This window comes from Macaca nemestrina, chromosome 14 (genome assembly GCF_043159975.1).
Source record: "Macaca nemestrina isolate mMacNem1 chromosome 14, mMacNem.hap1, whole genome shotgun sequence".
Classification (NCBI taxonomy): Eukaryota; Metazoa; Chordata; class Mammalia; order Primates; family Cercopithecidae; genus Macaca; species Macaca nemestrina.
Window position 1 is genome coordinate 44,239,479 of NC_092138.1, and position 18,315 is coordinate 44,257,793.

An 18,315-nucleotide genomic window follows, 5' to 3' on the forward strand; every position below is an offset into this window, starting at 1 on the left:
CATTTCTTCCACATCGGTCCCCCAAATATTTTCATTCCTCCCACTCCTTATCTTTTACTGAGGAAGATATTTGGTAGTAAAAACAACAGATGTAAATTGCATAGCCTCTTCATGGCTCTAGCCTACCATTGATGCTGTCAACCTGGTAACCCTGTAGAAAGGAAGAGAAGAATCCAAGGGCCCAGAAAACCCGCAAGGTGGATAATTAACACCAGAGAAATCAAGATTTGGCTACTTCATCATAGCTAAAATACTAAGGGGCAGGATGAGACACAGTCCCGAAACTTCCTACCAGGGGAAATGGGTTGCAGAATTACCACTATCTCGTCAATCAGGAGGGACCCTCTGTCTCAAGGCTGACTTAATTGCCATAATTCAATTAACATGCTTCCACTAATTATATAAGCTTTTAGATGGCACTTCAACAGTAGCACCACTGAGAGTAAGCCATTTTTTTTTTCATTTTTAAACTTAGTCTTAGTTAATTATAAGTAAATTGCATTGGTTTCTTTCTCACATCCTGCCTTCAACTATTTTGCTACAAAATAATATCACATGATTTAAGAGCTCTGGATCTTTGGCAAAATAATAATAATAATAATAATAATAATAATAAGGCATGTATACCATGTGCAAAACTGTAGCATTCATAAAGAGACAGGCCCCTTCTTTCCTTGCTTCCTTCCTGTTTTTCTTCCTTCATTTCTTTCTAGATGCCAGTTCTTATGAAATATTAAATGAGATAAATTACAATCACATTAATTGAAATGAACATGTATTTTCTAAACTCTCAGACCTAGAACAATGTCTGGCTCAATACAGATTTGTTAAATAATTATCAATATTAATTATTGGATGAGATACTTTGGGGCATGCTAGAGAAAGGCTGAGGAGGGCTAGAAGCCCTAAGATCTAAAATAACAGAGTGTATATGTTCTTTCAAGAGATAAGATGTAAAAGCAGGAACACAACAAATCACTCAAAAACTACCCGGAATTGAAGATACTGAAGAGGAACGCAGAGCATACCTCATGAAAATGGTAAATCAGATTAACTCTTCCACTGAGAAAGATAAGAAGATGGGTTTTCAATGTCAGTTATCTTATCTACACACAAATGAAAGTTGACAAATGTAAATTACCTGCTACAAACCAATGGACAGTGGACCCATCACAGTTGGATAGATTTCAACAAAGCAAAGGATGCCACACTAGAATTGGCCCAGTGCTAATTTGCATACAGCAAAGATTCATTTTGATACACCTTTATAGAGTTCATTTTCAATGAAAGTGCAAATTCTTTGTACCAAAGCATACCCAATTCTTCTATATTTTCATGATTTATGATTGAGCAGAAATCTACAGGTATGTCAGACATTTTAATAGATATTCAGGACTCCAAAGAAAACTCATGATAGAAGAATTAGAATTGCTATGTTTTTTCCTTGAGGCTATTTTTCTCACTTTTCTACCTAGCACTTCATTTTCCTCAGACCAAAAGTTTCTCTTATGCATTTTGATGAGGCCACAGGAAGTATGAAAAGTACAGAAAAAGTAATTATATTCCCACTAATATAATCATATAAACAGGCTAGTGTTAGCTCAGTTAGTGAGAAAAAGACATTTAAAAATGGAAGCAGCCACCATGCTATGCAGGGTTACCATGACAAAGGAGAGTTTGACCCAGGAAGATGAGACTAACAACTCCCCATCTTCAGGTCTCAGACTGTCAGATCCTTATGGAAACTCTCCTGCCTTTTCCCTAGACATTAGGCCTCTGGTTATTGGCTACTTTTACTTATAGAACACTGATCACTTGAAATTCATTAATTATTAGCAGTCTATGAATGCTTGTTCTTCCCAAAAGGCCTGAATGTCCCTGGAGTCCATGTTTGCTCACCATGATATTTCTGGCCTGGGGCTTCTGTGCCTGCTATAAGTATTCTTATGGAGTCAGGAAAAGAAAGTAAGGCTCCTTTCTCATTCTGCCAAAGCCCCCGTATTAGTTGGAAGACTTTCAACTGCACGTGATAAGCATCTAGCTTAAATTACTTTAAGAAGGCAATAAGGCTTGAAGGCCAGCACATTTATAAAACCCAGCCTTGAAAAGGCTGGTCTTGAAACTATATCCTCTCACTTTCCACTCAAGACACTCCAAGGAAGGATTCGGATTGGCTCAGCATAGGTCATATGTCCACACTTTGGACTAATCTCTTTGGCTAGAAGAATAGGGTACAAATCCGCCCAACCAGAATCCAGTGGCCGCTTCTGCGATTGAGGAAGGTGCAGAGTGCTGTGTCCCCAGCTCTGCCAGCCACAGACAGCCTTGTGTTGTGGGGGAAGTTGAAAGTAGCAAGAAGGGTCAGGGGGATGCTGGGCACGTAAAACAAAGATGCACATGGAGGCCCCCAGCCTCCATCTAGAGGAAGATGAAATGTTTCTACAGTTCTGGATTTCCAACAACACCACCCTTGATATGGGCTGCTTTTATTTTATTTCACTTTTTAGGAGCTATATGGATTTATATCAGTTCAAATGATAATTTCTATCTCTATTAGACCCTTTTGTAAAAAAAAAAGGTATGCCTGCATGCCAGTAGCAATATTTAACAATTTAATTCAGAGTGATACCATTAGTTACTTTTGATTGACTTGGAAAATAATACATACATCACGTTTTATTTTGAGGAAAAGCCTGAGAGTAGTAATCAGATCAGGGGCAAAAAGTATTCGTCTACTTCATTCTTAAGGATAGTTTATTGCTCCTATCCATAGGAGCATGGAGTGACCAGTAATATCTGGTTCTTCTGGGACCCCAGAATTCCCCGCTGTTTTCCTGTGTGCTCAGATGTTTTCTCGTGCTAAAGCTATACATGTAAATCAAGCCCTCTTACACAGAGATGTGAACAAGAAGACTGATTTTTTTTTCTTTATGAGTTATACTTCAGCCCACATGTGGCTGCACATGAAATATCAATTTTTTCCTCTTTTTTACTTTGCGTGACATCGGGCCTCTTCTCTATTTACACAGGACAGAAGAAAAGTTCGAGGAGGTAAAAGGGTCACTGGGCCCATTATCCTGGCCGTCTATAGTTTTCTCCTGCCATTTCCTCTCATCCATCATTGTCCTCCCTAAAAACTCATCTATGCTCCTTGAGTTTTGATTATTTTTCCTTAGGTAATGCCCCTTTTAGGGAACTTATTTGAAGATCATTATATTCTCTGCTAAGTAGTTTGGCCAGAACTTTCCTGTTGATCCCAATTTTCTGTCTACTCAGATTCGGTTTCCCTTGTTCCTGCCATGCAGGGAATATTTGCATTCTTTCTGATGGTGGGGAACTGTGCAGTAATCTTACACCATATGTATTTTTATATTGAAAGTCATGAGATCTTTATTTTGCATTCCTTAACTGTGACCCATCATCCATTTCCCATCCTTCACAAGGGCAACCCGGGTCGGCATGCATCTCCACCAGAGAATTCCCAGAGACGCTCGGGAATTTGGTCCTTTTATCTCTCCCTTTTTTGGCAAGGGGTGGGGGCTGGGTATGCTTGCTTGTTTACATGGAGAGAAGCACTTTTAAGTTCTAGTCTCTCCAACTGTCTAACCCCCACGTACTCTATGCTCATAACACCGATGCCGTGATAGTTTAAGTTAAAAAATAAGCACAAGCCCAAGGGAGTAAAGAAGGGGCCTAGATGGGAAACAAATCAGATATTGAAACACTTCTGCCTCTGCCACTCGTCTTTGCTCCCTTACAGAAGAAATGTAGTGATGGATGATTCTGGGGACAAAGGATTTTCAGCCTTTTCCATTGCTGTATTCTGCAGAACACGGTTTCTAGGAGATGGGAAAAACGTGTTCGAGGGTCAAATGAGTTTTGCGAACAGCATATCGGAATTCACGGAACATATTAGCATAGTAAAGGCTCTGATGATTTCACATTAAATGAATCTGTTTACCTTTGTTTACCTCAGCATTCCCTAAACTTATTTGAGCTTGAAACATTTGCCACAGTTTACCCAGGGGCAACCTGCAGAACGACGTTCCTTGGACTACCCAATTAGAAGACAAAGAAATACGATTTTATTATCTTAAAAGTGACACACTCTTTGCAGATATTAAGGACATGAGTTTAATTTCCTTCCTCAGTTATTGTTCACTGCGTGCTCTCAGAGGCTGGAGCCATGGGTCTTATTGACTCAGAGGCAGAGCTCTGAAGGCAGGTTCTTGACATTTTGAGCAAGACAATAGGCAGGCGAAACAGGCTCTGTGGAGAGGGAAAGGATTTTTAAAACTTTCTTTAGCTCCTGTTTGACATATCTGGAGATAAGTCTGGTGGACTGGACAGAATTTTACATGAGGGACATCTAGGCAGGAAGAGGAAGTGGGAAGGAAAGCCTATTTCTTCTAGTGTTGGCAACATTAGGAGGATAATTATGGCAAGAAAGGGTGGAAAGTGAATTGACCAGCTCTGTTCTAATTTCCCCGCCTGGGCCTTTGGTTTCGAGAGGAGGAAAGAGTAGTGAGTAAATACGGAAGTATTCCAGGGCCCAGTTCCTACAGGAGGCCTTGGGTTTAGCCGCTGGCATGGACAGGCAAAATAAGTGTTTGGAATTTCATTTGACTGCTCAGCTCTAGGTTTCTCTATGGTGTGGCTGACACCCACGCAATCCACAGCATTCAAGGGCAGATGAATTGCCAGCGAGCCTTGCTTGGGGCCACACAGGTCTAGGGGTACTGCTCTACAGCGATTCTTCGTGTCACAGAGAACCAGGATGAGGAGGCTGACTCAGCCAGGAAGGGCCACTAGACCCTGATCAAGAGGAGAGAAGCTGGCACACAAGGTCTGCCAGCCCTGCCTTTAGTATTGGTACCGGCAGGAATCGAGGGCAAAACAGGGGCACTGTGTGGTCTCTGACCCCTCACTCCATCCTCTACAAGATCATGTGAGCCCCGCTGCTTGCCCAGCTGTGCACTGGATGCCCTGTTGTAGAGATCTGGGGAAAAGGGGCAGAAATGATTGAGACATATATAAGGAAACATATATAAGAAACTATATTTTCTCTGCATATATGAATTTTAGTGTGATTGAAATTTCAGCATTGCTACTTTTTTTTTTTTTTTTTTTTTTTTGGTATTCAGTGAAGTTTAGATGGGACCACTTAATCTCCAGGCATTTGTTTTCCCTCAAACTGCCGGATTGCCACAGCAAACCCAAAAGTGTGGTACTACCACACTATTGTGCACTATTGTGTGGTACTGTGATTATTGGTTGATTGGACCATGGGCTACTTCACTACAGAGGCCTAGTTTCATTCATCTTTCTCCCAACACATAGAGTAGCACCTTAATATAATATGCATTCAATAAATGATAGTTGAAATGAATGAATGAATAAAATATGCTTAGGCTCTGCATCTCAGTAGATGCTCTAGGGAGAAGCTCATCTACAGATTCTTTTTGACTAAAGGAAGAAAAATCAGTCTTCCTTGGTGAGTTTGATGACAGCTACCTTTCTTCATGTCCTATGTCCTTTCTTCTTTTCCTTACCTCCTCTCTCTCTATTCAATTACTTTCTTTGTACTCTGCCTTTTTGGGAAATGCGTTGGAGATGGAGGTAGCTGGCAGAATGAAGGAGTGGTCTTGCCATTGACTTTTCCCAAATCCTCCTAAACTGTCACTCAAGAAGATTCTTACATTTCTATGGCAATTCTTGGCTTAAAGAAAAAATCAGAGCCCTCTGTTTATAGTGTGACAATCTTACTAATCACTCCATGATTTTCCCTGTCTTTATCCTGCACTCTATGCCTTTCCACCATTATGAGCTCTACAGGCCAGATGTAGGTGGCATGCCTTTGTAGTTTTTATACTCTCCTCTGTGTTCCCATGATGCTTTTCTCATACCTTTATGATGACACATTTTGTTGGATTATAAGTGAACTGATTTGCATGTCTATTTTCTCCTATAGACCGCAAGCTCTTTGAGAACCTTTGCTTTCATTGTTGCCTCTTCATGTTTTATGGTGCTTCATACAATGTGGACATGCAATATATGTTTGCTAAGTGATCAAACTGGGTATCTTATGATTCTTTAAAAGCAGAAAAAAGGAAAACCTTACTTTCCCAATGTTTGTAAGTCTTTATATTTTTCTGTCCCAACCAGCTCATCAAGCCTATCAAACTTCTGTCCTTCCTCCAACCATTCCTCTAGCTGAAGACATGTCAGAGTATTTCCAGGAGCACCCAGGAATACATTCAGAAATAAGTCCATTTGGATCCTCCTTCTCTGATGGCTTTGATATGTGCCCCTCCCATATCACATCCCTCAGGAACAGTCCTACTTCCCTGCCTGGGGAAGCTCTTACAGCTCTTGGAGATGCAAAGCTCTCAAATTGCAAAATGGTGCTGAGTTCCCTTCAGATCTCACTGCACTGGAATCATACTGAGATCCAGCAGAAATGTGAAGAAGACTCCCTCTTTTCTGCTTGTGTCCTTCCCACAAAAGCCAGAAGAGATGTGTGTTTTGGTAGCTGTCTCTGGAAAGGGGCTACTCCATGGCCCCTTTCAGGTCTCAGTGCCAAAAAGAAGTGTTCTCTAGATTCCCAACTAGGGGTTAAATGCCTATGTGTACTCTTATCATACTTGTAGCTTTCTTTATCATAATCTTGTCATGATGGATTGCAAGTGCCGAATGACTTAATAGTTTCTTCCATTAGCCTGACAGCTCTATGGAGGCAAAGATAATATATTGTTCATTCTTACATTCTCTTTACTCATCTTTATGTGTGGCATACAATAAAGGTAATAATAGTAATAATAATAATACTCATAGTGAATATTTGTATTGTACTTTCTCTGAACCAGATACTCTTCTAAGTGCTTTGCCTATATTAGCTCATTCCGTCCGCATGACAACTCTTTAGGCAGATACTATTATTATCTACATTTTACATGAGGATAAACTGAGGTACAGAGGGGCCAAGTAACTTTCCTAAAGTCATCCAGCAGGTAATTGGTGGAGCTTAATTTAAACAGAGGAATCAGGCGGCAGAGTTCATGTGCTCAATCACTGGACTACACTCCATTATGTTACACTACACAACTTGATACATTGTTACTCTGGATAAGGAGCTCATTCTTGGAAGCAGACATAGACTGGGCTGAGAGGACTCCTAGCACAAGGAGTAGAGAGCTTATGTTTATGGATGGGACGGGGGAGTGTGAACAGGATGCAGGAGTGGAGAAGGCTGATAGAAGAGTGACTGGGTGGAGAACCCAGAGGAGAGTCGGCGGCACACTTAGCAGCTGGTATAAGTAGGACATTTGAAGGAGACAGAGAAATGCCTAAAGGGGATTTTTGGATAATTTTCTTTGTGGGGCAGTCTCTAAAATTCCCCTGCTACTTCTTCTAGAAAAGGTATAGATCTGCATTATTCTTTAATTCAGCCTTTTTTTTTTTTTTTTTTTTTTTTTTGGCAGGATCTCACTCTGTCACTCAGGCCAGAGTGCAGTGGTGTGATCATGGCTCACTGCAGCCTCAACCTCCCCAGACTCAGGTGAGCCTCCCACCTCAGCTTCCTGAGTAGCAGGGACTACAGGCATACGCCACCGTACCTCGCTAATTTTTATATTTTTTGTAGATATGGGGTTTTGCCATGTTGCCCAAGTTGGCCTCAAGTTCCTGGGCTCAAGTAATCCTCCCACTTCACCCTCCCAAAGTGCTGGGATTACAGGTATGAGCCACCTTGCCTGGCCTAGATTTTTCTTTAAGGAAAACATCTTGTTAAGACTGGGCCAAGTGGAGTTCCAGAATTTGAATCCATCTTACAAGCAAACAGTGAGGTGTGTGAGTTGAATGCTACAGCCTCAACTCTCTTTGAATCTCCTGGGGGAAGAACAAGGAGAAATGGCTCAGGCCAGAGCCTGAAGCTAGCTGTATCTAGGATTTCTGATCAAGTTCCCTTATGTTTTGGAGATTGGGGGTACATGCATCCAAGAAACTGCAAAAGAGAAAGAGGGAAGGAAGGGTCGAGATGGTGCAGAAATAAGAACAAGAGAAAGTGAGAGAGGATGTAGAAAAACCTGCTTCTTTGATTTGTATGGTGTGATTTCTGAAATTGCTCCAGCCTCTACAGGATTTATGTGGCTTCATTAATCACACTTTCTTTTGAAATGGAATTTTCTGCCTCAAAGCCTTTGAACGCTGACATTCAAATACAATATATTCTTTTAAAATCACCTCTGGATAAAGACAACACTGTTGAGGTAATTCCCCCAGATTGTAGGTGGAGTCTGTTTGGTCCTCTGATCTTGATAATATGCTGAAAATAGGACCTCCTTTCAGAGAACAGAGAGGTCTGGTAAGATTAGGATCCTGGATGCTGACACCCTGGGCGAGGAATCCGTGGAGGAAAAAAAAGAAAGAAAAAGCCCCTGGTCTTTGATGAACGACAAAAAGCAGCGCCATCTAGTGGCAATTTCACTTATCCTGGCGCATCTTGACCGGGACCTCCCTGCCTGGCACTTTGCTTATGATCAGAGGGACTGGAACACACAAGTTCACCCTTCTAGTGGCTGCATGACCTGCAATCAAATGACAGAGCTTAGGTGAAGACATTTGCGTCTTACAGCTGCTGCCAGTAACAGTGGCTCAACCCAAGGCATGTTTATTTTTGGTTGACTTTGGTATGCTGGGAAGTCCGTACAAACAACATAGAAAAAAGATTATGGCTCTGGGAAGGAAAGGAAGGGAAGGGGAGTACTGGTCATCAGGATTCACACCAGATACACGTCCCCTTACCTAATTCACATAATCTCCCCAGTTTGCTAAGAAACCAAAGCACAAAGAGGTCAAGTCCAAAGTCAAGGAGTCAAGAGTGGCAGAGGCAGGATCTGAATCCAAGTCTCTTTAGAAAAACTTTCTCTCAGATTTAGCTTTTGTCAGAATTTTCCTCCCTGGAAGGCCCACATTTCCAGGCCTTGCCACAGATCTTCAGCCTTTAAGGGTGATGTTATTAGATAAGTGATAACACCTTAGAACAGTTAGGAGCACCGGCAGAATTGTCAACGTCTCATGCTTCCTATGGCTGAGCTACAGAGGGAAGAAATAGTCCCTTCATCATCCCTCAATGCTTAGATCCTGTGGGTGAAACTGCAGCAGCTGTTGGTGGGAAGCACTTTGTTTTCGCAAGCCACCACCAGCTGACCCTCCTGGGTCCACTGCTGCTCCAGTGTCCTGCACCTTAGGAGCGCCCCCTCCCCACCACTGCTACCATGGGGCTTGCAGCAACAACCTCTCTGGCCAGCAGTACTCTCTGAAAGTGAATTCCATCCATTCAGATTCTGATGTAATAAATCATTTTCTATGCATTGGCATATTTTTATTGGGAAAAAACCACTTAACATTCTTCATAATTTGGAATAGATGTTGGTTTTTAAATAAGAAAGTATTCATTGTATGACTAATTTACTTTGAATTCAATTTATGACTTAATCAGAAAAATAAATGTTAATTTCTTTTATTTATGAAAGCTCACTAAAATGTAGGCATAGAAAATATTGTAATATAAGCCCTCTCCAATTCAATAGGTTAATGGTGGAGATTAAGAAGATAGCTCTGGCCCACTATACTGCAGGGAGCAAGCAAGCAAGAGGCATTTAGGTAAAGTCATAAGCTTATGGTAATAAAGCAAGCATATATAGTTCTGAATTTTTAATTCAGGTACTCAATTACAGTTACATGGGTAAAATTTTTTTTTGCTTGAACAAACTCTAGTAGATAACTGACTGCTGCTACCAACATGAGGGACAGAAAATAACAGATTACACAACGAATTAAGACTTCCTCTTGCCATGGTAGTTGACTCCTAGGAAGAAAAGAAAAAAAAGCTTTCCTGACTTTTCAATGAGCAAATGATGTTATAATTTGAATAAACAGATCCAGGGTATGACAAAGTAACTGGTGAAAACTACAGTTGTCCAAGTCATGTGATCAAAATCAGGATTCTGTCCTTTTTCGAAAGTTTCCTCATTAATGTTAAAAACTTGTCAAGGAATCTAGTTTGAGAATGACTTGCCTTTTCCCTGAAATGCTTTTATTTATTTATTTACTTATTTATTTGAGACACAACCTTATCCTGTCACCCAGGCTGGAGTGCAGTAGCACGATCTCAGCTTACTGCAACCTCTGCCTCCCAGGTTCAAGTGAGTCTCATGCCTCAGCCTCCCAAGTAGCTGGGATGACAGGCAACCGCCATCTTGCCTAGTTAATTTTTGTATTTTTTTGTAGAGAGGGGGTTTTGTCATTTTGACCAGGCTGGTCTTGAACTCATGACCTCAAGTGATCCACCCACCTTGGCCTCCCAAAGTGCTGGGATTACAGGTATGAACCACCATGTCCAGCCCTGAAATGCTTCATAATTGACATTTTGGAGAGACAGTTTTTGTAAGATTATATCATAGTCTCCCTGATTTTTCATGAGCTGGTATTGGGTTTGGTATAAAATGTAGACAATCTGGGCATGGAAATAATGGGGCCTTTGAGATATTTATCAAATGATTCTACAAAATTTAAAAGCAGATAATTTCTCAATGTAATTCAAAATTAGACTTTTCTCTCATAACTTGGGCTTTAACATTTCTGAAAACTAACTCAATGTTGTGTTGCTTTTAGAGTGAAAACACATTTTAACAACAGCAAGAAGGAAACCCAATGTCAGCAAACTCCTTGTTGATGAAAACAACCATTGGTTGTTATGACACTCAGTCACAATAACCTAATGAAGAGTGAACCAGGACAGAAACTTGGACATGGATCTGGTCACTCAGTAGATCCTGACTCTTCTTCTACCCCTGGGTTGTCATCCACTTGATTACATTTTTTTTTAAACTTCTGAAATCAATGGTAAAGAGTCCTTTTCCTAATGGAAAACTCACTCTACAGAGTCTGTCAATGGAGGCTGGATGGTTGGTGAGGCAGCCTTAAAATAGTAAGGATAAATATGACTTGTTGCATGCCTGCTAGGCACCAGTGTTGCATTTCTACTATGTGCTCCTGTATTAAGTGGCTTTTGTTTGTTTGTATATTATTCTTTTAATTCTCAAGGTACTATCTCTCCTCTCCCCCCGCCTCCCCCCCCCTTTTTTTTTTAACTGTGACAGCTTAGATAACTTGCCCAAATTCAAGTTGATTTATTTGGTAGCGTCAGGAAGATTTTGTGCTCTTTACTAGCTAAGTTGGGAGCACTGTCATCCAGGGGAAAAGGCCTCTCTTGGTGAGACAGAGGAGAGAAAACAGGAAGTGCTCCCCTGGTCCAGGCAGTTGCCCTGTGTCCCTATGCTCAAAAAGTTGAGTCCAGACTAATTGTCATATTCTGACCTCCCCTGTCCCACTGCTTTTCTTTTTCACAAGGCAGTAAACATGTTAGTAGTTTGGCAACTGAACTCATGGGTTGGTGGAAGTAGACAGCCACCAAATGGTGTGCTTGAGTAGTGCAGTGGGAAAAGCTTCTGAGGGAGACAATTGAGATGTCTCTAGGGCTAGCAATGCTCTCACTCTGAGACTGGCCTCAAGACAAGGGAGGGGAGGGGTTCTCTTGTATACTACATATATCTATCCCCATGTACACAGCTGATTGGTCCAGTGAGGGACACCTGACCAAAGGTAAGCCAATAAGATCCTTCCCTAGTATTTTTTGACCACAGCTGATTGGTCCAGTGAGGAACACCTGACCAAAGGTAAGCCAATAAGATCCTTCCCTAGTATTTTTTGACCAGTAACTAAGGGAATCTCCTGCTGGAGGCAATGCTTCAGATACAAAAGGTAGGAGTTGCTGCCAGCTGCCATGTTTCTTGCCATGTAGAAGTCAGTTTCAGAGAATAAAGGCAACATTCGGAAAGAAATATGGGGTGAGATGGAGAGAGTTGGTTCTGGTCATCTTTTATTCCCTAGTTCCAATTGTTTCTTAAGCCCCTGCTGCACCCATTCCTGGGTACATGGTTCTCTCTAAATCAGTACGTGTTGTTTCTTTAGCTTGTAACCGTTGAATTCTGACCAACACATTCTCCTTCTTCAAAGGAGAAATTCATTGTACTTTCAGCCTCTTAATAAAATACAAATAACCATAGATGGGCTTATTCTGTTTTAATGTAAGAACAATTGCAATTCAGCTGTCTTCTTGAAACAGTATTAGTACCAGGCAGCTGAGGACTTGCAGACTTAAGGCAAAGCCTAGGTTAAACTCTTTGGAGAAGGGAAAGCAGAATTTGTGGGGGATAAGGGTTAAGAGGTGAGGACTGGGGAATTTGCCATATTTAGGAAGAGGAGACCTCAGAGTAGAAAATGGTCTTGAAAGTGAGTATTGAAAGAGGAAATAAGCACATTTTACTTACGTCATAATACTATGAGGCCAATATTTTTGGGTCCATAATCAGAGACTGATCTTTTTTTGGAAAGGGAGAAGAGATATTTATTGCAGTTTTTCTAGAATATTACTTCTAAGAATTTGCTGGCTCTGAAAGAACTTGATAGATTCTGTTTCTAGTCTCTGCACATATTTTTATTTGAAAATATTTTTAGTATTACATAAATAACAAATATGAATTTTTGCTAGGCTGTCTGTGAGACAGGGGTTGGGGCATTAAAAAACACGTTCTAGTGACCCCTTATTTAAAACATAGTGGGGTAGAATTTTAGAGCAGTAAAACCTTATTATAACATACTTACAGTTGACATTTTCAGGCTGTATTGTCCATGCTTTTAAGTCCTGGAGAAAGGCCCATTAAAGCTGTGTTTCTCACATTAATTCAACATTTAACCACTTACAATACAAACCCCAGTCTTTTGGAAAATGTCATTAAAATTTTCTTGCCATATATGGACATTATTTATTGTTTGAGCCCCATTGTCTACTTATAATATGCCCTTTATCAGACCCACATGCCCACTTCAGAGATTTTCGTTCTGAGCAACAACTGGCTTCTTACATTATCCAATGATGCAGGAAAGTTAAATTACAGCCAGTTCATATCATAGAAACAAAATGTTTCCTGCAATTACTGATAAGGGACAGTTCATTTTCTCTCTGTCATCCTGAAAAAACCCTCCTAACAACAATTCATGCCTGGTTAAACAGGATTTCCACATCTACTGCTGACATCTTTCCAAATAATTCAGGGTTGTTATTACTGTATAGCCCTGGCAAGGCTCAAAAGCAAGCAGACTTGACGAGTCTGCTCAAAGCAGAGCTTAAGTAGTTGTAATTAATAATAATTACATGCCCACTACACTCCAGTTTTATCATATTACCCGTCGATGCAAATAAAAAACCCCACACGCAACACACTTGCAACAGGATTAGTGCATTAATAAAGTCACTCTGCATATGCCATCTCCCTAAAGTTGAAAATATTCATAATTATTTCTGTTTTATTGATTTTCATGATGGCATGTCTGGTTGCAAATGTTGTTTAGATGCAATACAGCTTGGGATCAGTCTTATTCTCTTCCAAAAACCTTCTCCCCTCCTGCCGTGACTCGGATTCGAACCGAGGTTGCTGCGGCCACAACGCAGAGTACTAACCACTATACGATCACGGCAAGCTACTGAAGAGCTGAGCACTAAGCTTTCTCTAAGAGCTATTGCAATATTAAAATTTGTGGAAACACTGCCATCTATTGTCTAAATATGTACACTTTCTTAATATTGGGAAGGAGAAGCTGTGTTCCCGTGATTTCTAAATATTTAGAGGAACAATAACAAATTCCTTGAAAATAAAACTAACGTCTTCTTGGCTGGGTAAATTGTAATAGGAGAGGATTCACTGGGTTTGCTGTCCAGGAAATGGTGATGAAGGTAACAAGACTAAGAGATACCAGTCTGTTGACTCACACTTCCTATGTTTAATCAATGATGGATATGGATTTCCCACCCCAACCACCACCAAATAATGTTGCATTGAATAACATATGAGCCTCTTTTGTGCATTTTTTCACCACTAGCCTTATTTCTATTTGCTTAGGCAGCACAACAATAAAAAATATAGCAAGAACAAAATGGCCTGAGGACTGCAGAGACTCAGAAAGACTTGCTTTTCCTACTAGGAGAAGCCAAAGTCAGTACATCCTGACTGAGGAAAGGCTCCCTATCAAACTCATTGATCCCTGAAGCTAGTTTTCTCCCCACCAGAATATAGGCCTTAAAGCCACAATAATCTCAGCAAGAAAAGCTTCCCAATAACATTAGCAAGCCACCACACAAAGAAACTGGAGTGTTCCATGCTAGATAAGTTTCAAGACGAAATTTATTTTAGCTTTCTTTGTTGTAAAACTTGAAGTAGTAAGTGGTCTACACAAGATATTCCAGGGGCTGAAAATCTTAAAACAAAATGCACAGAAATATCTATTTCTAATCAATGGATTGTTATCAGGGTGCCTCCTTTAATTCCTCTATACAGAGAGGACCTGGGAACAGCTGGAGCTAGCTGGCACTATGTGTGGGTGGCAAGAACCTCATGCATGTATTGATTGAGTGCCCACAGCTCCAAGCCTTCTAGAAGGAGGATATCTCAGAAGAGAAAAGTTTCAGACATAAATGTTCACTCACTCACTCCCATCTGATCATCTATAGTCCCTCTTATTTTTCTTCAATCTTTCACAAATACATCTTCCTTCTATGGCCACATAGAAGATTCTTGCTTGGAGTTCCTGCTCCAGAGCCATGCCTGCCCTCCATAGGAACCAGGCAAGGCATTCTCTGGCCTGAACAGGAACACATGTGAGTGAGTCTGGTGAAAGGTAACCCTGTGGCAAGGGGGCAAACCAAATCTCCTGGTCGACAAAAGAGGACATGTTTCCCAAAGTATAATCATTCGTGTACCACCTTCATAATTTTTGTTGTGGGCATGTACCAACTGAACTACAGGAGAAATAATATTTTTAAAAGATTAACTCATAGCATACAAATTGTGGAACCAGACTATCTGGATTTGAATTCGGGCTCTATCACTTACTAACTGGGGGAACTCGGGCTGCTTATTAACCTCTGTGCTTCTGTTTTCTCATCTATTAAGTGGAGATAAAAATAGCAACTACTTCATAGGATTGTTATGAGGGTTCAACAGACAAGTACATGTCAACGACCTAAAATAGGTCTGTCACATGGTAAGCACGGTAGAAATGTTAGTTACATTACTATAATTTAAATAAATAAATTTTCAAAGGAAAGTTTATAACATTCCATATATTTAAAAACCATAGTATCACATTCCATAAATAGAGGTCACTCTAAAATGTGAAAACAAACCAATAGAACTCCAAGCTCAAGTTCTGCTCTGTGTTTAAAAGGCAGGTGGGCAGGAGATCTGTTAAAGCCTCACCAGCCTCAGAACCAGGCTTCTTCTGGACTCTTCCAAATGACCACAAAAGATTTGAAAAAGGAATAACTTTCTCTTTACAGATTTTAATACTATTAAATGCCACACCCATTAAACTCCTTAAATTACTTCACACATTGGATCTGTCCGCCTAGGTCATACTATGTGACAATGCTCAAATCCTAGTGACTTGGAATAAGGAAGGCTTTCCCTCCCTTGCACTGATCCACATTCATTGCACGGCCCTGCTTTCTGTCTCCTCACTCAGGGAACCAGGTTAAGGTAACAACCACTGTCATGAACACTGCTCATTGCTTTGGCAAATGGAAAGAGCTCTGCAGATTCCGGAAAGCTGTTCTTAAACTCACTGGCTAGATCTGGTTCCGTGGCCTCAGCTTGCTATAAAAGTCCCAGGCAGTGCATCCCTGCCATATGCCCGGAAAGCAGGGAGCTGGAAATCTTAGGTGAACATCACTCAGGACTTCCAGCCATGCCACTACTGGTGAATCTCAGCTGGGAGAAGTCTTTGAGGCTGTGTACCTCAAAACATACATGACTGGGGAGCAAAACCCTGACACGGAGAAGTGTTCACCAGGTAAGGTTTTCATTTGGTATCTGTATGGGCTTCTCCCTTACTTGATATCAGTCATTGTGTGCATAGACTCTGAAAGGTTCTTGCCTGTTACAGTGAGATGGACTTTTGAACAGTTACCAAATTTCTCCTGCACATTCACTGTCTTCTTAGGATATGCATTCAGATTTCTTCCACAGCACCAAATACCTGCGACTCACTACAAAGGGAAAAATCCATGGAACCAAAACATGGTTTCTGATGGCATTTGCAACTTCTTTGCAACCTACCACCTGATTTTTTTTCTCTGATTGTGCTATCTCAATAGTGACATTATTATCACTCTCCCACTAATTTATTCATGATTCACAAAGACTTGGGATCTACTATAGTTCAGTTATTTTTTCTGAATCTTAAGGATTCGGTGGAGAAGAAAACAGAAATGGATCATGATTTCACACAATTTATAGTCTAGTGACTGAGATATAGATGAATAGAGATAATATATGAGTTGGCACCCCGGAAGGACATACATATTTCCTTAAAGTTTTCAAATGAGGCTGAAGTTGAGAAAGGCAGGGAAGGCATTATGAGAGAGAGGGAGGAGAGAGGGAGAGAGAGAGAGAGAGAAAGAGACAGAGAAGAAAGTGGCCTGCTTTGTCTGGATTCCAGTTCTTTCTCCAACCTTTCTCCCTGTGTGACCGTGGACTAGTCACTTGACCTCTCTGTGTCTCTATTTCCTCATCAGAAAGGTAAGAGAAATTGGTCTAGATGAGCTTTCAGATTCTTTACACCTCTGATATGCCATACATTTAATATAGGGAAATACATTTACGAACAATAGCCAAATGTAAAAAGTGTGGAGGAAAAAACACCTATTCAAAGCAGGAAAATCTTATAACTATTATAGTTATCTTTTATGTGTTTTCTTAAGTTCATGGAAGCTGTCCCTTTGTCAGCTTCCAAATGTTGTCAGCCTTATTTCCCTGCCTATGGCAACACATTTTAAATAGATAGGGATCAGTCTGCTGTATGAGTGATTTAAGTTGGGTGTAAGCGAGAAGTTCTTGCTTGTGTGGGGCATTAAACTATGGAATTCATTCCCAAAGAAGATTGTTGACTTCCCCTTTCAGAGTTTTAAAAATAAGATGAATGTTTACCAGGGGCTCATCGTTCCATGTGAGATAGCCTGGCTTTCCTGCCTCTCCTCTGGCCTCCTGGTGCTGCTCTTCTGATGGAGTTGTTCCTCTCCCTGGTTGTTTATAATGGATTCTAGCAGAGGAGCCTGGAGCTGACAGGACGGCCCGGGACCGGACCGGAGGGGGTCTCCCACCTCCCCAGCTGAGTCCTATCTCTGGCGTCGCCACTCCTACCCCTTTTCCCAGGCCACTCTCTGTGTTCTCCTGCTGGTCCCTCTTCTCAGTGTGCCTCCTGCCTCGCTGGGCGTAGGGAAATGACAGATCCATCACTGGGCTGGAGGCCAAGAGTGGCAATCCGTGGGGCTGAGGCTGGCGCAGTGCCCAGTTTTCAGACAAAGACAGGTTGGGAACCCCCCTGCAATGAAGGCTCCACGGTTCCCTCCTCCCAGAGTCCTGTCTCTTGTTTCTTAGGTACTTTCTAGAACACCACCCCCATCCTTGTGTGTGTGCGCGTGTGTGTGCGCGTGTGTGTGGGCAAGCGCGTGTGTGTGTGAGATGGAGAGAGGTTGGTGGGGAGTAGATGAGCGGGAACTGAGAAGCAGGGAGGGAAGGAGAGAAAGGCTGGACAAATCTTGTGCTTGTAAGGGTACCAAGGATTGCTCATATACTACACACACTTATGGAAATAAATCATATTTTTAGGGGGAAAATAAGATAGCTAAAAGCAGAGGAAGCCCAAGTCAGTTGCAGCTCCGGATTTCAAGCTTCCAAATACATCACCGTCATAAAGAAATGCTGGGTGCTAAATGGTCTTAGGTGTGACCATCTCAACGCTTCCTGTGTGTATCAGAAAATCGTTGATCCTGAGAGAGCGTGAAACACCAGAGAACAACGCATTATTTTCAGAATTCTTGTAACCACAAAATGTTTTAACAGTTTACATTTTTGAGAGTAAACTGCCTGGAGTGATTTTCCCCCTTGCTTATTAATGAATTCTATTTAACCAAGTCAGAAATCTTGCTGTGGGGAAAGCTGGAAAGGAGGTGGTGGGGGTGGAGAGGGGTTGTTGGTTGGTGGTTTAATTTTAATTTTTTTTGCCTGAAGGCACCATTAGAAAACTCCAGATGCAAAGCTTTCTAATAGAATTCTTCATCAGACACAGCCCCCTGGAATACATGGGCCTAACCTTTACGATCTGGCGAGCCAGGCCTCTATTTGGAAACCTTGTGAG

At 41.3% G+C, this 18,315-nt stretch overlaps 1 non-coding gene across 1 annotated transcript; it reads right to left on the reverse strand.

Annotated features, from left to right (window-relative positions):
* Nucleotides 1-13,527: 13,527 nt before the first annotated feature.
* On the reverse strand, nt 13,528-13,599 carry TRNAH-GUG (transfer RNA histidin (anticodon GUG)). Its single transcript has one exon. It is a non-coding gene; the product is annotated as a tRNA-His (tRNA).
* Nucleotides 13,600-18,315: the final 4,716 nt, after the last annotated feature.